Consider the following 25,206-nt stretch of genomic DNA (forward strand, 5'->3'; position numbering starts at 1 on the left):
TGATCCTGTCTCTGGCCAAGCTCCCCCCACCCCAGCAGACGACGTGGAACACCGCAGAGGCCACCACAGTGTATATGTTTTATTTTTTTGTTGTTGTTTTTACTTTTGTAGCTGTATGTTGAAATGGCTGGTTGCATCAGCTCTGCTCTTTTAATGTCTTTAATGCCCTTTGTGTTCTTTGATGTTTGATGTTTCCCTCTTACACACATGCCTATGTGTGGTATGGCTATGAAGTTTTTTTCCCTTGGCCCAGGCTTAGACTGAACTTTTTTTTTTCTCACCCCCCCCTCAAGCGTTTACATGTTTCTCACCTTTTTTGTAAGGGGTGCCGGAAGTTGGCAGACCCGTCAGCGATCCTGTTCTGTCTCCCTGTAATGTTTGTCTGCTCTTGAATGGGATTGTTCTGAAAATCATCAATTTCCCCTCTGGGATTAATAAAGTATTTCTGATTCTGATTCTGATTACGGTAGACCTCTTGTGATTGCCTTGCATTTCACACGTTTCCCCATAGGAAATAATGTTACAATAAATACTCTGACCAGGTTCAATCTGTGGTCTAAATAGAACTGTACGGCAGTATTTTAAATCAAATTGCTTAGAATGTGCGTTAGTGACTTCTTGGGAATATTCTTCTACTTGTTGCAAAAAAGACAAAATAAAAGACACATTTTGACTTAACTGTGTTCATGTGAGGATTTTGGTTAAAGGTAAACTCTATAGCAGGGGTCACCAACCTTTTTGAAACCAAGGGCTACTTCTTGGGTACTGATTAATGCGAAGGGCTACCAGTTAGATACACACTTAAATAAATGGCCAGAAGTAGCCAATTTTCTCAATTTACCTTTAACTCTGTTATTATTAATAATTAATGATATTTATCTTTGTGGAAACACTGATCATCTTAATGATTTCTCACAATAAATATATATAGAAACAGATAAATATCAATATGCAACACTTTATTTTTATATTTTCTCTAAGTGCACATTTTTCAAATTGAACATTTTCAAATGATCACTTCTAAGACAGTCTTGTGAAATCACAATATCCCATTTTAACTAGCTAGCCACTAACATTTTTTTAACAAATCATGAATTACTTTGCACCATGTTTGTACAAATAATAACTCATGTAAAATACAAAAGTAAACTCTCAAATTTTTAAATCATGTCACACTTTGAACTGGACACCAAATCTGTTATCTGTTTCTTTGTCAGTTAGTGGGAAGCCTGGCATTGCATGCTGTTAACTAGTGTGTTGTACTCTGGTGTGTAACTTGACACTGCAACTCTGAGTGAGTCTTGCAGATGTGCATCAGTGAGGCGTGTTCTGTGTTTGTTCTTGATGAAGTTCATGTCAGAAAAGGCTGATTCACAAAGATAAGATTTTTCCTCATTGTTTGCGGAACCTTCTTAATCTTTTGGACATATTTTCACAGCAATCTGGCCTTAAGCTTAATTATGATAAATGTAAAATGTTAAGGATCGGAAATCTAAAGGGAACGTCCTTTCGAATGGAATGCAAAGTGCCTGTTTTGTGGACAGATGGACCAGTTAACATACTTGGTGTTGTTGTCCCAGAAAATCTGGAAGATCTAGGCTCAGTAAATTATGATAATCGACTAAGAAAGCTGGACAAAATTATGCAATTATGGAAAGGGAAATCCTAACCTTGTATGGTAAAATGTCTATTGCCAACTCGTTAATTATTCCTCAATTTATTTATTTGTTTTTGTCATTACCAGCTCCATCACAAAACTTTTTTAAGATTTATGAGCGGAGGGTCTTCGATTTTGTCTGGAACGGCAAACCAGAAAAGATTAAAAGAAAGGTTTTGTACAAAGAGTATGAATATGGGGGCCTGAAACTTCTCAACCTTGAAGCTATGTGTCTGTCTTTAAAAGCATCAATTGTTCCAAAGATGTATTTAAACATTGAGTGGTACACAAATGTCCTGTTGGACAAAAAACATGTACTGTATCAAAAGAAATTGTATCCTTTTTTACAAGTGATCCCCTCCCAGAGAGTCTGCTGGGAAACATGGCGGGGTTCATAAAGGAAACAATCCACTCATAGTGGTGTTTTCAATTTTATGTGCCAGAAAAAAGAGACGATATTTTGCAGCAGTTAATATGGATGAACTCTAATATTGTAATAGATGGAAAGCCTTTCTTTTGGAAAAATATGTTTGAAAGAAGAATCATTTTTGTCAATGATATTATCAATGAGAATATTAAAATTATGAAGTATGATGAATTTAGAGCTATGTATGGTGATGCTTGCTCAACTTTTCATTTTATCAACTAACTGGAGTAATTGGGAAAAGATGGAAACAAATAATTAATTATGGAACTGCTAAATTATTAGTTTGTAAACCTCTAATAAGAAATTGTAGTTGGCAAAAAGGAACTAAAATAAATAGAAAAATATATAATTTTTATTTAATAAAGAAATCTTTGAAGGCTGCCTCATACAACACAAATGGAAAATGGGAGGACTTTTTTGACTGCCCGTTGCCATGGGATGCCATATTCAAACTAATCTATAAAACCACTACCGATGTGCAAAATCGTTATTTTCAAATTAAAATTATTTATAACTTCTTACCCACAGGGAAAATGTTAAAATTATGGAGTATGACGGAGTCAGATGATTGCCGATTTTGTTGTCAGGAGCCTGAATCCACCCTGCATTTGTTTTGGTATTGTCATATTGTGTCTTTGTTTTGGGTGGAAGTTGAAAAAATGTGTTTAAGGATTGGTTTGTTTATGAAGCTTAATGTGGTTTCTGTTATTTTAGGAGAGTTCATTGACAATCATGATTTAGTCAATTTAATTATAGTACTCAGTAAAATGTTTATTTTTAAGGCCAAAAACAGATATTCACTTAGTATTACTTTCTTTAAAACATTTATTCAGTATTTTCTAACTTTAGAAAGTTACATGGTTGAAAACGATAATGATGCCAAAAAACATTAAAAAAAAGATGAGAAGTCCTCAAAGGCTTATTTTGAAAGTATAATTATGTTTATAGATTATATGATATCTGTTGTTGTGTTCCCTAATTTGAGTGACCTGGACATAATCTGGACTGTACATAAATGCTTATTTTGAAAATGTAATTTTGTTTATGAATTATATGCAATCTGTTGTGTTCCCTAATTTTTTTCTATGTACATGAATGAAGGTGTGTGTTGCTGAGTCCGACTTGGACATTATCTGGACTGGGCCTGGTTTAAAAAACCCTTTAAACGAATCTAATTTCATTGACAACCTGGTCTGTTGAAGATAAGGCCCTTTTTAAAAAAATAAAATAAAATAAGATAAATAAATAAAAAACATTTTCTTGGATGAAAAAGAAAGTAAAACAATATAAAAATAATTACATAAAAAATAGTAATTAATGAAAATGTTAGTGGACCAGCAGCCTATACAATCATGTGTGCTTCAGGGACTGTGTCCCTTGCAGATGTGTTGTCTATGTTGTGGGAACCAGAATATTGGTAGCAGAAAGAAATAACCCCTTTTGTGTGAGTGGGTGTGGATGAGTGTGCATGGGGGAGGTTGTTTGGGTTGATGTACTGATTGAAAGTGTATATTGTGTTTTTTCTATGTAGATTTAATTTTAAAAAAAATAAAATAAAAAAATATATACATACATATATATTTTTTTTTTAGAACAGGCCCGCGGGCGACTCATCTGGTCCTTACGGGTGACCTGGTGCCCGCGGGCACCGCGTTGGTGACCCCTGCTCTATAGGTTGTTGGAGGAAGTGGCTGCCATTGTGATCAGGTTTACGTGTATGTGCGTTCATGTGCGCGCCTGTTGCTTAGCTACGAAAGTATGTTGCTCAAACAAAAAATAAAGAAATCCCTAATTTGTTTTTTACCTCTGACGGCCCTAAATATACCTGTGGCGGGCTGCCACGAGTAAATGAATGAATGGGAAACACTGAGCTGATTCATGCCCTCAAAAATATGAACCTTCCATCCAATGTTTAATTACGAATAAGAGCTAAAACTGGAGGTTGTGAAGCAGAAGTAGAATTTTTCCAGGATTCAAGCTGAGTGTTCTAGTGCCAGCAGCCATGTGGCGGCTCATGCCATTCGTTTGGGGCGTGATGGTGTTCTGATCCACAGCGTGAAAGTCCACCTTGTGAGCTTTGCGCTGCCTCCAGAAGAGTCGCCGATTGTTCAGGCCGAGAGGAATGGTGCCATTGACACGCCAACGGGTTCCGCACGCTTCATTGCTTTGGCTTGTGTGTGCATTTGAACATAATCGCCCGCACTCTACAACACGTCGGCCGTTTCTTAATGGCGGCGTTTTAGGAAGGGACCATTAATGCCGCTTCTAAAAATATTCTTAAAGCCAACGCCAAATGCTCCCTCCTTCTTCCTCCGCTCACCTCATTTGTGGTTGAATGGGCAAAAGTCGTTAAAAATAACTCCCTGGATATTCCCACCTTAACTGGCAGGCTTCCGTGCACCCCCCAGAGTCATGTCTAGAGAGAGCATGGACAATTTGGTTTCAGACCATTTCCTAAATGATCGGTCAAAAAGCTCTCATTGCGCCATGTTGAGTATCAACTTTGAGCTGGCCAGAGCTGGCGCTATGGGTGCACTGCACTTCCTCATCTATTTTTATTGTGTAAACATGCCCTGTTGTGCAGCATGGGGCTGCTTCACTCGCAAAAACTGTGGAAAGCATCACTTTCCCCGAAATACAGAAATGACAAAAGTATGGGAGGAGAAGGTTCGCCGGGAAGGCTGGAGAGTAGAGATGTAAATCTCTTTATTCGATTCATTTATAAAACAGAACAATTCAATGTGATTCGATTCGATTTCAATCAATCAATCAACGTTTATTTATATAGTCCTTAATCACAAGTGTCTCAAAGGGCTGCACAAGCCACAACGACATGCTCGGCTCAGATCCCACATCAGGGCAAGAAAAAACTCAACCCAATGGGATACAGTGAGAAACCTTGGAGGGGACCGCAGACGTGGGGACCCCCAAATATTATGATCGGCAGTATCAAAAGCAGCACTAAAATCAAGAAGCAGCAACATGGATGACGCATCAGCATCCATAGTTAGCAATAGATCATGAGTAATTTTTGCGAAGGCTGTCTCCGTAGAGTGATTTGCACTGAAACCGGACTGAAAGGGTTTTAACGAGATTGTTAGACGCTAGGTGTTCTTCCTACTCCTTTTTAGACGTGCAGTAATGAAACAACTGGAATTGTTTGATGCATTACATTGTATCGTATGCATGTTTGAAATAAACTGAAACTGAACTGAACTGAACTGAACTGAATAATCCAAACTAATATCTAATTAATATAATTATCAAATTTACATGTTTTAGTATTTAGATTAATTTTAAATCCCAAATAAATAAATACATTTTCAAGTTGACAGTTGAGATAACCTTTTTCTGTTTTTTTTTAAATTGATATGTTTAGTGATTTTCATAATTTCAAACATAGAAGCAAACAACAGTCAATTAAGTGTGTATTGTACATGGCAACAATCTAATATCTGTGGAATTTTTCGCCCAAAAGACGATTTTGGCAAAATGAGGGTAATACGTTTTTTTTTTGGCATTCTGTATTGTCTAATGTACATTGCACCCGGGTGAATGTATACAGCAAAGTGCATCAAATACAGCTGCAAAATTGCCTCAAAATGATCCATCCATCCATTTTCTACCGCTTGTCCCTCTCGGGGTCGTGGGGTGTGCTGCTGCCTATCCCAGCTGCACTCGTACTTTGACGAAACAAAAGCATGTTTAATTGTAAGTTTATGATCACGACTTATTAACTTATTATTTTGGTTTGTTTTGTCAGGAAAACTAACGTGAAAACGACTGAAATTGCACGCTTCCTAGCACAGTCGTACACTTCCTGGGTACCCAACATGACGCCTGTTGTCTAGTTGTCCATACTCTCTATAAATACTCGCCCCCTCGCCCCCGCCACACCCTATCTTCCTTCTTTTCTTGTCTTTAACTAAGCTGTATGTTGTCAGAAGTGCTCACCAATGAGGTGTTAAGTGTTGCTTTTTATGGGGAGGAAACATACTGGAACAATGTGTGTGTGTGTGTGTGTGTGTGTGTGTGTGTGTGTGTGTGTGTGTGTGTGTGTGTGGGTTCGTGCGTGTGTGTGTGTGTGTGTGTGTGTGTGTGTGTGTGTGTGTGAGTGTGTGTCTTCTCATGCCTGCTACACGCACACACATGCACAAACACACAGCCTGAATATGTTATGAATTACAACCTGTTCCTTGACGAGATACCCCGTAAGCTTTTTCTCAGTAAGTCGTTAGCCTTCATGTGTGCTGCATTTTAGCAACACCATTTTGTGTGTGTGTGTGTTATTTGTGTGTGAGATAGTGCAACAAAAAAAATCCCAATTGTTCCACTTTTATTAGAGCGGTAAAGCTTGCTAAAGCCGCAATGTCATGCTTGTTTCCCACCCAAAGTCAGTGTATTGGTTTTAAAGGTAAAGCATTCTGACCCATATTCAACACAGCAGTGTTCAAATGTTGAATCATTTGTCATTTGTTTTGTCAAACATTGATCATTTTTTTCTATAGTATTTTTTCACAGTGTTGAGCAAGAAATCTACTGATTTTAAAACAGAGTGACTTGTGTAGCACGCTCAAAGATCAAATCAGGGGGTTGATTTTCTTAACGAATCAAAATTAGTCACAATTTTAGAAAACAACAACAAAGCTTTGATGGTTATGAGCAAGATCACAGTATAGCTCGGTTGGTAGAGTGGCCGTGCCAGCAACTTGAGGGTTCCAGGTTCGATCCCCGCTTCCGCAATCCTAGTCACTGTCGTTGTGTCCTTGGGCAAAACACTTTACCCACCTGCTCCCAGTGCCGCCCACAATGGTTTAAAATGTAACTTAGATATTGGGTTTCACTATGTAAAGCGCTTTGAGTCACTGGAGAAAAGCGCTATATAATTCACTTCAATATCGATTTTTTAATGTAGCTGCTCAGTGATATGTTGTTTGTTGTGGTCCAATTCCATACAAGTATTTTTTTGTTGTTGTTATTGCTTGTCGGCAATGCCAACCCTAACAATGATTTCTAGAAAAATGACAACTTTGTTAAAGGCCTACTGAAATGAAATGTTTTTATTTAAACGGGGATAGCAGATCCATTGTGTGTGTCATACTTGATCATTTCGCGATATTGCCATATTTTTGCTGAAAGGATTTAGTAGAGAACAACGACGACAAAGATCGCAACTTTTGGTATCTGATAAAAAAAAGCCTTGCCCCTACCGGAAGTAAATGATAAATAAATGATAAATGGGTTGTACTTGTATAGCGCTTTTCTACCTTCAAGGTACTCAAAGCGCTTTGACAGTATTTCCACATATACCCATTCACACACACATTCACACACTGATGGCGGGAGCTGCCATGCAAGGCGCTAACCAGCACCCATCAGAGGCAAAGGGTGAAGTGTCTTGCCCAAGGACACAACGGACGTGACTAGGAAGGTAGAAGGTGGGAATTGAACCCCAGTAACCAGCAACACTCGGATTGCTGGCACAGCCACTCTACCAACTTCGCCAAGTAGCGTGACGTAGTCAGTTGAAAGGCTCCTCACATTTTCCTATTGTTTTCAATGCAGCTAGAGCGATTCGGACCGAGAAAGCGACGATTACCCCATTAATTTGAGCGAGGATGAAAGATTTGTGGATGAGGAACGTTAGAGTGAAGGACTAGAATGCAGTGCAAGACATATCTTTTTTCGCTCTGACCGTAACTTAGGTACAAGCTGGCTCATTGGATTCCACACTCTCTCCTTTTTCTATTGTGGATCACGGATTTGTATTTTAAACCACCTCCGATACTATATCCTCTTGAAAATGAGAGTCGAGAACGGAAATGGACATTCACAGTGACTTTTATCTCCACGACAATACATCGACGAAACACTTTAGCTACGGAGCTAACATGATAGCATCGTGCTTAACTGTATATAGAAACAAAATAAATAAATCCCTGACTGAAAGGGTAGACAGAAGATCAACAATACTATTAAACCATGGACATGTAAATACACGGTTAATGCTTTCCAGCCTGGCGAAGGTTAACAATGCTGTTGCTAACGACGCCATTGAAGCTAACTTAGCAACCGGACCTCACAGAGCTATGCTAAAAACATTAGCTATCCACCTACGCCAGCCAGCCCTCATCTGCTCATCAACACCCGTGCTAACCTGCGTTCCAGCGATCGACGGTGCGACGAAGGACTTCACCCGATCACAGATGCGGTCGGCGAGACAGAGGAAGTTAAGGTGAGTTCGGCAGCTAGCGCGTCTGCTATCCATCTCTGTCCTCCTGGTTGTGTTGCTGTAGTCCGCCGCTAATACACCGATCACACCTACAACTTTCTTCTTTGCAGTCTCAATTGTTCATTAAACAAATTGCCAAAGATTCACCAACACAGATGTCCAGAATACTGTGGAATTTTGAAATGAAAACAGAGCTTTTTTGTATTGTATTCAATGGGGTACCAATACTTCTATCAACCGTTTACGTCACGCGCATACGTCATCATATCTAGACGCTTTCAACCGGAAGTGTGGCGGGAAATTTAAAATTGCACTTTATAAGTTAACCCGGCCGTATTGGCATGTGTTGCAATGTTAAGATTTCATCATTGATATATAAACTATCAGACTGCGTGGTCGGTAGTAGTGGGTTTTAGTAGGCCTTTAAGCAGAAACCTGTTCATTTTAACTGTCCAAATAGGCCCTGTGTAAAAGGGGGTTGAATGTCTAAACAGTAGTTTTAAAGATAAGACACCAACTTTGGGTGTTTACTGTACTGGTCTACAGTATACCAACCAAACAATACGATTTATTTGACAGGATATTCTTCCTACACAATGCCGTGCGTAGCAAAGTCAGATCTCAATTTAACAACTCTTATTGTTATGAAATACAAAAACAAACAGGTACCTGGCAAATAAACAATAATGGCGTCTATTTGGCTCCAATATCCTCACTGTTATTGGCCTCACCCTTTTAGTGGCACAGAGGACCTGAAGAGGAAGAGTGACTTTGCATCTCAAGTTGGCAAGTATTGTGTAACGTAACTTAGCTTGCTGCTTCGTGGAACGTAAACCAGATGTTCCCCGGGATGGCGCTCTTCCTCCTGCACAGACAGGAAATGGAATTAGAGCGGATTATATTCACACACCTCGCTCACTGTGACACCTTTGTTGTGACATGTGGAATAAAAAGCGTGTGAACGCCACCGTGGGCTATGGAGGGGTGTATGCTTCTAGTGAAGTGTGTTCTCCTTCATTACTGTGTGTGTGTTTGACTGCCTCTGTGTTAACTGGCTGTGCGTGTGCGTGCGTGCGTGTGTGAGTGTGTGTGTTCATTAAGCATGTGTTATGTTGTTAATAGCACACCTCGTTGGCTGGCAAAATAAGGTCGTTAAAGTAGCGCACAACTGTGCTTGTGTGCACCCCACTCGACAAAGACGGGCCTATGTTTGTGTGTGTGTGTGTGTGCGTGTGTGTGTGTGTGTGTATGTGTTACGAAAAGCTACGTCCTCATGTACACGGCTATTTTTACGATTGCAAGCGTTTTTCTTCCAATTGCAGGAGTGAGATTTTTTTTACACACTTAAAAAAAGGTTCAAATAAAAACACATATGCAAGCTGTTAAGAGCAGACCAAAGCAACAGGTGGCGCTCTACCAGCCAACAGTGAGGCCTTTGCAACTGGAAGCCAGAACCAAGTAATTACAGAATGGTAAAAAGCAATAGTAATAGTAAAATGAGCAATAGTTAACAAAACATTTACAACATAATTATTTATTTACACTACTGACTTTAAAAAATTATTTAATATTTTATTTTTATTATTTTATTTTTTTATTATTCAATCCAACAAAATAATACACAATAATACCATAATAATACAATTCCAATTCCAAAACCAAAACCGGCCCAGCAACATTCAGAGTAGCAATCAACAGAGCAATTGAGAGGACACAAACATGACACAAAACAATCCAAAAGTACTCAAATAAAAATTAATAATATCAACAACAGTACCAATAAGAATTCCAACATAACAGTGATTACAAATCCCTCATTGACATTATCATCACAGCCATTTATAAAAAATAAAAACATTTAAAAAATGAACAAGTGTCACAGTGGCATACACTTGCATCACATCTCATAAGCTTGACAACACATTGTGTCCAATATTTTCCACAAGGATAAAATAAGTCATATTTTAGGTTCATTTAATAGTTAAAACTAATTTAAATAATGGCTCCCATATTCCAATATATGACTAATTATTAACTAAACTAAATGCAGTTTTTTCTACTGATATCATTTCCATAGCTTGTGTATACCAGTCAGTATGAGTTTCATATTTCAAAAAAAATAATCATAAAAACTAAAAGTAATTAAAATGAATTTTATAAAAACAAACAGATTTTTTTTCTAAAAAGCTAGAACAGGTGAATGGTGACAAAAGGTGATATTTAGAGATGAAACCACGATACCAATATTTTGGTACCGGTACCAAAATGTATTTCGATACTTTCCGGTACTTTTCAATACTTTTCTCAATGAAGGGGACCACAAAAAATGGCAATATTGGCTTTATTTTAACAAAAAATCTTATGGTACATTGAATATATGTTTCTTATTGCAAGTTTGTCCTTAAATAAAATAGTAAACATACAAGACAACTTTTCTTTTATTAGTAAGTAAGCAAACAAAGGCTCCTAATTAGTCTGCTGACGTATGCAGTATCATATCGGCCACCGCTGCTGCCCACTGCTCCCCTCACCTCCCAGGGGGTGATCAAGGGTGATGGGTCAAATGCAGAAAATAATTTTGCCACACCTAGTGTGTGTGACAATCATTGGTACTTTAACTTTAACTTTATATTGTGTCATTGTGTCATCTGGGCGGATGGGTCAACTCAACTGAGAAAGATTTAAAAGTGAGGAAGGCACTTGCATGGAGGGCCCTGAACGGCATGAGCAGTGTATGGAACTCCAACCTCCCCCGCCAAATCAAACTCAGCTTCTTCTACGCGACAGTTGAGTCTGTTCTCCTCTATGGCAGCGAATGCTGGACCCTGAAGCCAACCCTGGAGAGGTCTCTGGATGGTTGCTACACCAGGATGCTGCGTGCAGTGCATAACATCAACAAGAGTGCGCACGTAACCAACAGAATCCTCTACAAGGGAATACCAAGGGTGAGCGAGAAGATTTCTGTAAGGAGAATGAGACTAGCAGGACACTGCCAAAGGCATCAGGAGCTGCCAGCCAGCAAATTGGTGCTGTGGGAACCAACACATGGGCATCGGTCAAGAGGAAGTCCCACACTAACATACGTGTACATACTCAAGAAGGATGCAGGAGCTCAGAGTACCAAGGAACTGGCCAAATGTATGGAGAATCGGGATGACTGGAAGCAACGATGGAAGGCTCGTCTGAGGACGACCTAGAGAGAGATTTTCCATCCTATTATTTTGTCAACAAGCTGTAAAAATTTATTATTAATCCAATTATTAATTTACTGTTAATATCTGGTTATTTTCAATTTCAACATGTTCTATCTACACTTCTGTTAAAATGTAATAATCACTTATTTTTCTGTTGTTTGATGCTTTATATTAGTTTTGGATGATACCACAAATATGGGTATCAATCCGATACCAAGTCGTTACAGGATCATACATTGGTCATATTCAAATTAAGTCTGCATGTGTCCAAGGACACATTTCCTGAGTTTCTAAACATAAAATTAAAAAAAAAAAAAAAAAAAAAAGATTTTGTGATGCTAAAAAATATTGATGTAATCATAGTAGTATCGACTAGATACACTCCTGTACTTTGTATCATTACAGTAGACTTTTTAGAGGCGGTATAGTACCGAACATGATTCATTAGTACAAACCGTTTTGCAATGCACAGTTGGTGTCAGAACGTAACCCCCAAAATAGCAGAGTGAACTGTATACCCATAGTTAAAAATCGGTTGCTAGTCTCGCACAATACAATTATGCTTCACTCCATTAACTTGAAAATATAAAGCTGATTTTTATCGATTGTAGTGGCATCTACCAATGCAGTCGAATTGCTTGCTTGTCAAATTGGATATCCGGTTGCAATGGTTTATCTCTCACAACCCTAGTAAAGAGTGTTGGTAATAACAGCGTTACTAACGGCGTTATTTTTCCAGTAACGAGTAATCTAATAATTACTGTTCCCATTGTTGCAACGCCAATGCCGTTACTGAGAATGTGAAGTGGCACGTTACTATGTAGTAGTTATAAAATTGCTGTAAATGTGAACACGCAGACAGTAAACAGGAAGGAAGAAAAACAAAGCTTTAATTCATTATAGTATCCGGTAAAAGTAAGAAAAAAAAGGGAGAAATAACATCATAACTAATTACTTTACAAAGTTTAAAAAAGGGTATGAAGACAAACAAAGCTGTGATAAGGTGATCTGCCATCTATTACTGTTGCCTGGTGCAGAAGAGTCTAAAAAGACAAATGAAAAAAATAGTAATCTGTGTTAAAAACATTCTGTTTGTTTGGAAAATACTTCCTGGTTTTATGTTGTTTTTCTTTAGTACCTGCGTTTTAAAAATGCTTAATTGTTGTTTAGTCACTGATCGGGTTTCAACTACTTTTGCCTGGGGAGACACGTTCTTTCATTCAGCCATTACAGACTGGACTTGAATGAGTGAACATCGTGTCCGTGTTTCTGTTCAATATTCCCCCCTCTACAGGGGTGTAACATTTTGGAGGCACCGCTGGGATCGGGTGAGACGAGGTTCGACTTCTGCCAGCGACAGACGTCCCCAGCTCTCATTCAGTCCCGTTCAACTTACCCAGGGAGGCAGCATCCAGTGACTGAAACGGTGACGGTTGGAGTGTCTACAACACAGCACAAGCAATCTGAGGTGAACTTAAAGCACCAGGAGCGCCATTGCCAAGGTTTAGCACACAAACTACCACTGCAACAGTACACTGAGTCGTTGCCACAGCAATAATGGAGTCAACTGAGATAGAGACATTGCAGTTGGAACTAATTGGACTTTTATGTAAACTGTCAGCAGACAATCTAAAAGAACTGTGTGTCTCTCTTGCTATTGCTGGAGTTGCTCTTAAACATGTGGAAGGAAAAAATAGAGAATCGTTAATTACAATGATAAGTAACCACCTGCAGAGAGAGGAGTTAGAGCAACTCGAGGATATGGGAATGGCAGAGCTCCTCTCCTTCAAAGACGAAGTAGATAAGATCTGTAATAAGGTAGCACCAAAGGAAGAGCCAAAAGGACCAGTTCCAGGTCAAACCACTATCTCCTGGCACAAAGAATTTAAAATAGCTGGACAAATTGGAGAACCAGGACAAAAAGACCGCCTCACATTTTCCAGTTTAGCCCGACAGATTGAGCGTGGCCTCCTCAAAGGTTTCCCAGAGACTGAAATTTTTGATGCTGTCATAAGAGCCATTGTTCCAGGAATGCAGTTACGCAGCTACTTAGAGGGGAAAAGTGACCTCACGTTACCGACTTTGAGAAGAATACTCCGCTGTCATTACCAAGAAAAGAGTGCCACAGAATTATATAAGCAGCTGTCATCTGAAGTCCAAGGCACAAAAGAGACTTCTCAAAACTTCCTCATCCGTGCTCTCGATATAAGACAGAAGATTCTGTTTGCCTCACAGGAGGCGGAGTCAGGCTTAAGGTACGACCCAGTGCTAGTGCAGAACATGTTCCTTCACTCAGTTATGACTGGCTTGCAGAATGATGATATCAAACGGGATCTCCAGCCATATCTAGAGCAAGCTCGTGTTCCTGATGAACTCCTGTTTGAGAAACTGAATACTGCATGTGCCTATGAAAGTGAGAGGCAAGACAAGAAAAAAATGACAACACCACAGCGACCTGTAGCTGTTCACTCTGCTCAGTCTGACCACACTCCAGCTGAAAAGAAGGAGAAAACAAGCCAGTCAAGTCACAATAAGAATCAAACTGATATTCTCACAGAACTGCAGGAGATGAAAGCTAACATGTTCCTCTTAAAAGATCTTAAAGCTGAAGTGGCTTCCATTAAAGAGTCTATGCAGCAGCCCTCTTACTTCCCCAGACAGCACCCAGATCCATCAGCTGCACCAGATTGCCCTCCACATCAGTCAGCACCAGTTCACTATCACCCACCACAGAGACACTGGGCCACTCCTGCCCCCGCAGCACAGCACTGCTATCCTCAACTCAACCAAAGGTTTGGCAATCAATATGCTCCGCCCACACCTGCACCACGCCGTAGAGCAAGATGTTATGCTTGCCAGCAGACAAACACTGAAGACTGCATTCACTGCTTCAAGTGTGGCAGTAGTGAACACTTCGCAGCTGGTTGCAGAATGGGAAGATCAGGTCCATTCAGAGGGAGTGGTTTAAACGGGCAAGGGTCACCCCAGCGGGGCAGGGAGTGACCGTCTCATCAATCGTGCCCCAAGTTTGTGCAAGGTGTGGTGTACATGGAAGAAATGTGAGGCTGAGACAATGTGCAACATGTAAAGATGTGTTATACTGTTCAAAAACATGTCAACATGAACATAGGGAAGTCCACTAGAATGAATGTACAACAACCTCATGCAATACAGTCCGAACTACACCACAAAAGAGAAAACAGGTCAAAGTCGCTCCACTAGTTGGAAGGAGATATTTAATTGACTGCCATATTCAAGGTCAGCAGGTTAGAGCTCTGTGGGACTCTGGCTCACAAGTGACTGTAGTGAGTGAACAATGGAAAACAGACCACTTACCACATGTACCATTAAGGGACATTTCTGAACTTCTTGAAGCTGATGAAACTTTAAACCTCATTGCAGCTAATGGGGGAGACATGCCATACACAGGATGGATAGAGGTGACATTTAAATTAGCTTCAGAAGGAGTCCCTACAGCAGAGGTCATTGTTCCCACCCTGATCATTAAAGGTAACAGTCTTTCTCAACCTATCATTGGCTCAAATGTGATTGGACTGATAGTTGCTACTGAACTGCAGCACGATAATGCCACCAATAAACCGCAGCTAATCAAAACTGTCCAAGCAGCTTTTCCTGGCTTTGGGATGGATCAGGCTGAAGTTTTTTTTAGAGCAAATTACTGCTGAGCAGCAACCTCAGGAGTATGTAGTTAAGACGACCAGAGAGCGAGTGCACATCCCCAGACACACCTCTGTAAAAGTACAGTGTCGAGTTTTGACTGCACCTTTACAAAAGGAGACAACGCTGATCTTTGAGCCTAGTGTTAATCCACAATGGCCAGAGGGCCTTGAGTTTACTGACACTGTTGTGATGTTGAGGAAGGCTGCAAAACCATTCATATTTGTCGACGTGCAAAACTCAACAGATCATGACATCGTGCTCACTGGCAGAGCTGTTATTGGGACGGTACAGCAAGTTCAAGCAGTTTATCCAGCGACAGTCTTTGAACGGCCCTGCACCACCCCTCCAGTAACAGTGAGTAATGTGGGAGTCAATCAATCACTCAATCAATGTTTATTAATATAGCCCTAAATCACAAGTGTCTCAAAGGGCTGTATAAGCCACAACGACATCCTCGGTACAGAGCCCACATACGGGCAAGGAAAACTCACCCCAGTGGGACGTCAATGTGAATGACTATGAGAAACCTTGGAGAGGACCGCATATGTGGGTAACCCCCCCCCCCCCCCCCCCCCCCTCTAGGGGAGACCGAAAGCAATGGATGTCGAGTGGGTCTGACATAATATTGTGAAAGTCCAACACATCAGCAAAAGTCCAGTCCATGGTGGGGCCAGCAGGAACCATCCCGAGCGGAGACGGGTCAGCAGCGTAGAGATGTCCCCATCCGATGAACAGGCTAGCGGTCCACCCCGGAGCAGAGTAGAAAAGAAAAGAAAAGAAACGACAGACCAACTGGTCTAAAAAGGGAGTCTATTTAAAGGCTAGAGTATACAAATGAGTAAGGAATGAAGAAGGTTCTGGTGGTGAATGGGATCCCCCAGTCAACTTGGATCATCTCAGCTCACCTGAAAAAGAAATAGTGAAACAAATGTTAAAAGAAGAGTCAGGCTCCTTCTCAAACTCTGATGATGACATTGGCTGTATTGAGAATCTGCAGCTCACCATCTCACTGAAAGACACAGAGCCAGTGGCCAAGACCTACCTCTCTGTACCAAAACCACTGTATCAGGAAATGAAAAGCTACCTACATGATCTCATCACACAAGGTTGGGTGCGCAAATCAAACTCCCCCTACACGTCCCCAGTTGTGTGTGTCCGAAAAAAGGATGGGAGCTTACGACTGTGTATAGACTTCCGTGAGTTAAATCGTAAGACTGTACCAGACCGTCAGCCCATTCCCAGGGTGCAGGACATCATGGATGGCCTGGGTGGCAACTCCTGGTTTTCACTTTTAGACCAGGGGAAAGCCTACCACCGTTGGTTCATGCCAGAATAGAGTCGCCCCCTCACTGCTTTTGTGACCCCCTGGGGTTTATATGAATGGATTCGAATCCCTTTTGGCCTAATGAATGCACCGGCTGCCTTCCAGAAGTGCATGGAAGAATGTCTTGAGGGGGTTCGAGATGACATTTGTGTACCATATCTTGACGATGTCCTTGTGTTCAGTCAGTCATTTGAAAGCCATGTTGAAAATGTCAGAACTGTGCTGAGGCGCCTGAGAGAGAACGGTATAAAGTTGAAGCCGTCCAAATGTGAGATGTTTCGACGAGAGGTTCGCTATCTTGGGCGGGTCATTTCAGCAGAGGGTAGCAAAATGGACCCTGCTGACACCATAGCTGTCAGAGCCCTAAAAAACAAGCCACTAACCAATGTGGGAGAATTAAGAGCTATCATGGGTCTCCTGAGTTATTACCGTCAGTATATTCGGGATTTTTCTCAAATCGCTGCCCCTCTCTACGACCTCATGAGAACCCCTGCTGATGTACAAAAGACTGATGAACGTGCTAAAAGAACAAGACAGCTTAAAAGAAAACACAATGGCGCGCCATCCAACCAGCCCATTGTATGGACAGAAAAACATCAACACTTACTTGAGGAACTGTGGGACCACTTAGTTGAACCACCAATCCTTGCCTTTCCTGACTTTAACAAACCTTTTGTTTTACACACAGACGCTTCCAACCTGGGCCTGGGTGCAGTTTTGTATCAGGAACAGGAAGAAAAACTGTGTGTAATAGCATATGCGTCCAGAGCCCTCACCACATCCGAGAAGAACTACCATTTTCATTCCTCGCCCTTAAGTGGGCCGTGTGTGAAAAATTCAGGGACTATTTGATCAGTTCGTCATGCACTGTGTACACGGACAATAATCCGCTCACATATGTCTTGTCTACAGCTAAACTAAATGCAACTGGATGCAGGTGGGTTGCTGAATTAGCGGATTTTCACCTCACCATTCGATACCGGCCAGGAAAAGAAAACGTTGATGCCGACACACTCTCGAGGATGCCATTAGATATTGAGACAATGTTTAAAGATTGTACTGAGGAAATGTCATCTCGTTCGGTACAAGCAGTCGTACAGTCAATTGAGGACCCAAATCCTAACACAGTGTGGTCCATGGCTCTGTCTGCTCAGTGTAAAGACATCAACAAGCCAGAACATCAGCCTCTCTCGCTAGCGAAGATTTGTCATGCTCAGAAGGAAGATAAAAATATCGGCCCAGTGATGGAGTGTCGTCAGTTAAATAAGAGACCTGAAAACAAACAGTTAAAATCATTCAGTGTGCAGAGTAAAAGACTGATGAGTGAATGGGAAAAACTTATCTTGGATGATGACGGCATCCTGCGTCGAAAAACAGCTACACGAACACAGCTCGTTTTGCCAGAAAAGTACAAAGCAACTGTTCTGAAGGAGCTGCATGATGATATGGGGCACCAAGGGATTGACCGAACCACCTCGCTGGTAAGAGAATGCTTCTTTTGGCCCTATATGCAACAGGACATTCAACACTATGTGGCTCGAAGCTGTTCATGTTTGAAAAACAAGAAGCCCAGCCGAGAGATTAAGGCACCCATAACCAACATTGTCACAACTCAGCCCTTTGAGTTAGTCTCCATTGATTTTCTACATGTTGACCAGAGTGCAGGCGGGTATGAGTACATTTTGGTAATTATTGACCATTTCTCAAGATTTGTCCAAGCGTACGCTACAACCAACAAGTCAGCAAAAACAGTGGCAGATAAACTTTTCAATGATTATGCACTGAAATTTGGATTCCCTCAACGTATCCATCATGATCAAGGTGGTGAATTTCAAAACCAGCTCATAGCACAGCTGAAAAAGACCTCTGGAGTGTTAGGTTCGCGAACAACGCCCTACCACCCTGAAGGAAATGGACAAGTCGAACGTTTTAATCGTACACTCATACAGATGCTGAGAACACTGACAGAAAAAGAGAAATCAAGCTGGAAAGACTCATTGAATAAGTTGGTTTTTGCATATAATAGTACAAGATGTGAAGTCACTGGCTTTTCTCCCTTTTATCTTCTTTTTGGGAGGACGCCAAGACTACCTGTCGACATACTCTTCCGCCTGACACCAGCAACAGGTACACCTGACCACAGAGAGTACATGCGGAAGTGGCGAAAAGGGATGCAGGAAGCCTACGAAATTACAAAGAACACTGCAAGAAAGTCAGCTGAAAGAGGAAAAAGAAACCATGATCGCAAAGTGAGGAGCTCAGAGTTGGAACCAGGAGACCGTGTTCTGTTCAGGAACTTGACCCCAAGAGGAGGAACTGGCAAGCTACGCAGCCATTGGGAGGAAATTATCCACAAGGTTGTTCGTAGGTTGAATAAGGATGCTCCAGTTTACGAAGTTGTACCGGAACAAGGAAAAGGGAGAGATAACAGGATATTACACCGCAATCTCTTGCTCCCGTGCGATCACCTGCCCTTGGAAGTTCCCCTAAAAGTTGCCAGACCGCAGAGAAAAAAACAGACAAATGAGGGGACGATCAATACTCAGCAAGAGGATGACAGTGATGAGGACTCAGAGGATGACTGGTTTTATTACCTACCTCCACAGCCTCCTCAAGATGCACAGCCGCAAGCATGTAATGAAGAGGAGCATACTGGCCAGTTGGCAGGCACTGAACCTACAAGAACACATGACAAACAAGGAGAGGAACAGGAAAGACTACTACAGCCGGAGGAGGATCACAGCAGGATTGATTTGATGGATAGCGATGAGGCATCTGAGGGACTTGGAATTCTTGGAAATGACCCTGTGCTGCCACCTCTGTCACTCCCTGCACATGAAAGCCACAGTGACAACAGACAAGCACAAGAGCGGTCAAGGAGGGAACGACGACCACCAAAGTTATTCACCTATGATGAGTTTGGTAATCCAGCCTGCTACAATATGGATGTCCCAGCCAGATCCATGTACCCAATGCAACATTACGGAGCCTATCAACCAGGGACCTGGTGGCCAGATTATGTTCAGGCCCCTACCTACCAACCTGTGCTTCTGTACGGGTAACCACTCCCATGGACTCTTGTGAAATTGAACACATAACACCCATATACATACACATACATTCATGGACTCTTTGACACGCACATTCACACTCACATGGACTTTTGCGAAAGCGGAGTGCTCACAAACATACACACATCCCACTACACTCATGGACTGTTGCGAAAACAGAGTGCTCACAAACATACACACATCCCACTACACTCATGGACTTTTGCGAAAGCAGAGTGCACACAAACACACAAATCCTGCTACACTCGTGGACTTTTGCGAAAGCAGTGTTAATACACACGCACACTAGTCCTGGACTGTTGAAACAGCTGCGATTTAGAATAGACGTTACCGGTTAAGCGCAAGGACTTTGGGTGGGCCGATTGTCTATGCACGAACTGTTGAGAATCTGAATTGTATACTATGTGACTGCCTTACTCGATGAATGTCGAGGACGACATCTATATTGAGGGGGAGTGTGTAGTAGTTATAAAATTGCTGTAAATGTGAACATGCAGACAGTAAACAGGAAGGAAGAAAAACAAAGCTTTAATTCATTATAGTATCTGGTAAAAGTAAGACAAAAAAGGGAGAAATAACATCATAACTAATTACTTTACAAAGTTTAAAAAAGGGTATGAAGACAAACAAAGCTGTGATAAGGTGATCTGCCATCTATTACTGTTGCCTGGTGCAGAAGAATCTAAAAAGACAAATGAAAAAAATAGTAATCTGTGTTAAAAACATGCTAATGTTTGTTTGGAAAATACTTCCTGGTTTTATGTTGTTTTTCTTTAGTACCTGCGTTTTAAAAATGCTTAATTGTTGTTTTAGTCACTGTTCGGGTTTCAACTACTTTTGCCTGGGGAGACACGTTCTTTCATTCAGCCATTACAGACTGGACTTGAATGAGTGAACATCGTGTCCGTGTTTCTGTTCAATATTCCCCCCTCTACAGGTAAAGAAATGTGGTTATTCAACACTTTGCAATGTATTTTTGCTCTCTGTATGTAAGGTACTTACCTACATGCTTTAAAGCTGCCTGCGTGTGGATGACCGCGTGTGACTGCGTGTGACTGCGTGCGTGTGTGCGTGCGTGCGTGCGTGTGACTGCGTGTGTGCGTGCGTGTGCGCGTGTGACTGTGTGTGTGTGCGTGCATGTGCGCGTGTGTGTTGAGATTAGTTTGATGCAGAGATGTATTTTTTTCATGTTGTGTAGTCGTTTTCATGAGAGTAGATTTTGAGATGAAAGATTTTGCTCTGCTGTTGTTATTTTGTAGAGGAAAATGAAAAGTTAAAAGTCAATGCTTTACCAGTTATATTTGGTGATGATGATTATGCATTTCGATTTGTGTTTACACTAAAGGAGTGTCAGTTCTGATCTGATTAGCGATTGATAAAAATATTATATATATTTACAGATTAAAGTTCCAGCACAATGCTTTATTTTTCTACTTCTTTCATGTTTTGAATAGAGAAATGTAATGCTTAAAAAAGAGTAATGTTTAAAAAGGTGCAATGTTTAAAAAGTATTGTTTAAAAGTGTATGTTTTTGGAAAATGGCCATTACAGACTGGACTTGAATGAGTGAACATCGTGTCCGTGTTTCTGTTCAATATTCCCCCCTCTACAGGGGTGTAACAACTACAGTTTGGTTGAAGGGAGCGCAAAGTGTCAGGTTTCGGCCACACACCAGAGAGCAAGGGTGATGATGACAAAATTGTCGGTAGTAACGGAGAAGCTGAAAAAGGGACGCGATACACTCGTGACATATTCCTTCATCACTGTCCCTCGGCTTGGTGAGTCCGTGCCTACACGGACACATACACACATGAAGCAGGAACCCTCAAGTTGCTGGCACGAACACTCTACCAACTGAGCAACATTGTCTCTATGTTGTCATTCTCTCCAGCAGCGCCAATTTTTTTTTATGATTGTTCCACATCGTGATCTGCATCTGAAGGAAAGTGAAGAGGAAACTTTTTATATTTGACTCTATATGATGCCATCAGCAGGCAAGTCATCGTGGCATCTACAGACTGTAAGTATGTGTATTTACTGCTTCTAGTGTTGGGCAGTAGCTTGCTACATGTAGCGAAGCTAGGTAGCTTGGCAGTAGCGTCGCTACTTTTTGAACGAGTAGCGTTTTCTGTAGCTTAGCTATCTTTAGACACATGTAGCGGGTAGCTTTGCTACAAATGTACTAGCTACAAAAGAAGAGAGAGGGAGAAGAGTAAGAGAAAAGAAAGACAAATGGACTCGTGCAACTCTTTAGGCAGGGGACAACAAAAATGGAAACAAATCCACAATGATTGGTTGCAATTTGTTTAATGAACAATGGAGAATGCAAAGAAGAAAGCTGTAGGTGGGATCGGTGTATTAGCGGCTGGCTGCAACAACACAACCAGGAGGACTTTGATTTGGATAGCAGACGCGCTATCCCACGCTAACCGCCGACCGCATCGATGATCGGGTGAAGTCCTTCGTCGTGCCGTCGATCGCTGGAACGCAGGTGAGCACGGGTGTTGATGAGCAGATGAGGGCTGGCGTAGGTGGATAGCTAATGTTTTTAGCATAGCTCTGTGAGGTCCCGTAGCTAAGTTAGCTTCAATGGCGTCATTAGCAACAGAATTCTTAAGTTTTGCCAGGCTGGAAAGCATTAACCGTGTAGTTACAGGTCCAGGATTTAATAGTATTGTTGATTTTCTGTCTATCCTTCCAGTCAGGGGCTTATTTCTTTTGTTTCTATCTGCAGTTAAGCCCGATGCTATCACGTTAGCTCCGTAGCTAAAGTGTTTCGCCGATGTATTGTCGTGGAGATAAAAGTCACTGTGAATGTCCATTTCGCGTTCTCGACTCTCATTTTCAAGAGGATATAGTATCCGAGGTGGTTTAAAATACAAATCTGTGATCCACAATAGAAAAAGGAGAAAGTGTGGAATCCAATGAACCCTTGTACCTAAGTTATGGTCAGAGCGAAAAAAGATACGTCCTGCACTGCACTCTAGTCCTTCACTCTCACGTTCCTCATCCACAAATCTTTCATCCTCGCTCAAATTAATGGGGTAATCGTCTCTTTCTCGGTCCGAATCTCTCTCGCTGCTGGTGTAAACAATGGGGAAATGTGAGGAGCCTTTCAACCTGTGACATCACGCTACTTCCGGTACAGGCAAGGCTTTTTTTTTATCAGCGACCAAAAGTTGCGAATTTTATCGTCGATGTTCTCTACTAAATCCTTTCACCAAAAATATGGCAATATCGCGAAATGATCAAGTATGACACATAGAATGGATCTGCTATCCCCGTTTCAGTAGGCCTTTAAGATTAGGACAAAACATTATGTACAGGCCAATCAGAGGCAAGATAGGGCGGTTCATCAAACCAGGAAGGGAAATCACAACAAACACATCCCACATGACAACGAGGGAGTCGGAGAAGAGAAAAGGGAAATATTCAAGCAGGCAATTTAAAAATGTTTTAAATAATAAAACCTAGTGGAAGATGGCAGAGAGATTCTTTCTCCTAGCTTTTTATTTTAGTGATGAAGACGATGTCCAGGAAACCCACAATGTGTCTATTTGGCCACATTTGGACAAATGTGTGCGTTTGGATAAAACAATGCCCAAAACATTTTAGTTGTTTACCTTGTAAGCCCAAATCAAAACTGCTCTCGACATGGAAGACTTGGAACACAAATTTAAGAACGCACATTAAGGTGAGTTGAGTTCAAAGTTTTACTACACATAACTATAGTCAACTGTTCCCAAACAACACAAGTCTTTGTTTTTATGTCAAGCAATAGATAGACGCTGTTTTTTTTGTTCTTTTTACAGTAGGCAGAGAAAATTAATAATATTATAGGTGTGGGCCAAAGAAAAGGCACTTTTTTGGGAAGTTTGCTTATTGCTCAAATTCATTATAAAAGATATGATGATGGATGTATTTTTTTAAGCATTCTGAATATTAAATAAATGCGATCAAAAGTCTGCTTACAGTGGTGCCTAAGGGAGCCGCTCTATTCTGCCTATAAAGCCCTTAAAAACATCTAAACACCTCCATTACAGTTGTATATACATGATGTAAGTTTATATGTAATGTAGTAACAGGCACATTTATAATAACATTTAATATTTACGTATTTTGATATTTTTAAGCATACGCGGCGCATCATAATCCTCATGAAAAAAGGGAGGTGGAGCCAAGCGTTTTTTCATGTCATTGGCTTACACTTGCATCGCATCTCATAAGCTTGACAACACACTGTCCAATATTTTCACAAAGATAAAATAAGTCATATTTTTGGTTCATTTAATAGTTAAAACAAATTTACATTATTGAAATCAGTTGATAAAACATTGTCCTTTACAATTATAAAAGCTTTTTCCAAAAATCTACTACTCTGCTTGCATGTCAGCAGACTGGGGTAGATCCTGCTGAAATCCTATGTATTTAATGAATAGAGAATCCTTTTGAATCTTGGCAAAAATCTTAGCCACACGATTTTCAAATGTAATAGGAAAATTAATTCATACTGACCAAACTGGCTTCATGGAAGGTCGACAATCTTCAGACAATACAAGGAAATTGTTTAATGTTATTTACTATGCTAGAAGTCTCCCTTATCCCACAGCAGTATATACTGTTGATGCGGAGAAGGCATTCGACCGCATTAACTGGTCATTTATGTTTTTGACATTATGTAAATTTGGATTTGGAGATCATTTTATACAATGGATTAAGATGCTTTATACAAGGCCCATGGCATCAGTCAAAACCAATAATTGTCAGGACTGGGTCTGTGGCGTGGTTTGTTCTCCCGTGGTGCAAAGGAAAATTGGCGCGTGCGAGGCGTGAATTTGAATACATGTTTATTTAACAATAAAAAAGAAATAAACAAAAGGCGCTCACAGAGGAGGTAACAAACTTGGCTATGAAACAAAAGACATGCACGTGGGCACAAAAACGATGAACAATAAACACAAACTTACTTGACATAGAGAACTGTGACACGACATGAAGCAGAGTGCTGAATGTGTGAGGACGCCAGGACGAACAACAGGAAAACAATGGACTTAAATAACACAGACATGATTAAAGACAGGTGCGTGAGTCGTGAGGACAGGTGAAAACTAATGGGTTGCTATGGTGACAAACAAGAGTGCACAATGAGTCCAAACGTCGAACAGGTGAAACTAATGGGTAACCATGGAAACAAGACAAGGGAATGAAAAGCAGGAACTAAAAAGAGTCCAAAACCAAGTAGAACATAACTTAAACAAAACATGATCACACAGATGCGACAGAGCCCCTCCCTTAAGGACATATACCAGATGTCCACAAAAATAAAAACAAAACAATGATCAATAGTCATGGGAGGGCGAGAGGGGGACATGGCTGTGGGTTGCCAGACGACGTGTCCCCGTATCCACCGGGGCATAATCAGGTGGCGGCGACGCGTAGACCGCCGCTGTAACTGACGAGGTGGGCGACCCGGGAATGGCCATAGCCATGGCCGATGAGGTGGGCGCACTTGGCGTGGCGGCCGACCAGGTAGTGGCCACATCCGTGGCCGACGAGGAGGTCGGCGTACCTGGCGTGGCGGACGCCCATGGACTGGCCACATCCATGGCCGACGAGAAGG

General features: G+C 41.2%; 1 protein-coding gene across 1 annotated transcript in view; it reads right to left on the reverse strand.

Moving 5' to 3' along the window:
• Nucleotides 1-20,635, reverse strand: part of LOC133647850 (hormonally up-regulated neu tumor-associated kinase homolog) — a 70,700-nt gene extending 50,065 nt beyond the window's left edge. Inside the window, exons 1-2 of the mRNA XM_062043568.1 lie at nt 20,589-20,635; nt 9,048-9,181 (exon numbers count right to left, since the gene is read on the reverse strand). The gene's annotated coding sequence lies outside the window, so the exon portion shown is untranslated. The remainder of the gene's footprint in view (nt 1-9,047; nt 9,182-20,588) is intronic.
• Nucleotides 20,636-25,206: the final 4,571 nt, after the last annotated feature.

Source organism: Entelurus aequoreus, linkage group LG04 (genome assembly GCF_033978785.1).
Source record: "Entelurus aequoreus isolate RoL-2023_Sb linkage group LG04, RoL_Eaeq_v1.1, whole genome shotgun sequence".
Lineage (NCBI taxonomy): Eukaryota > Metazoa > Chordata > Actinopteri > Syngnathiformes > Syngnathidae > Entelurus > Entelurus aequoreus.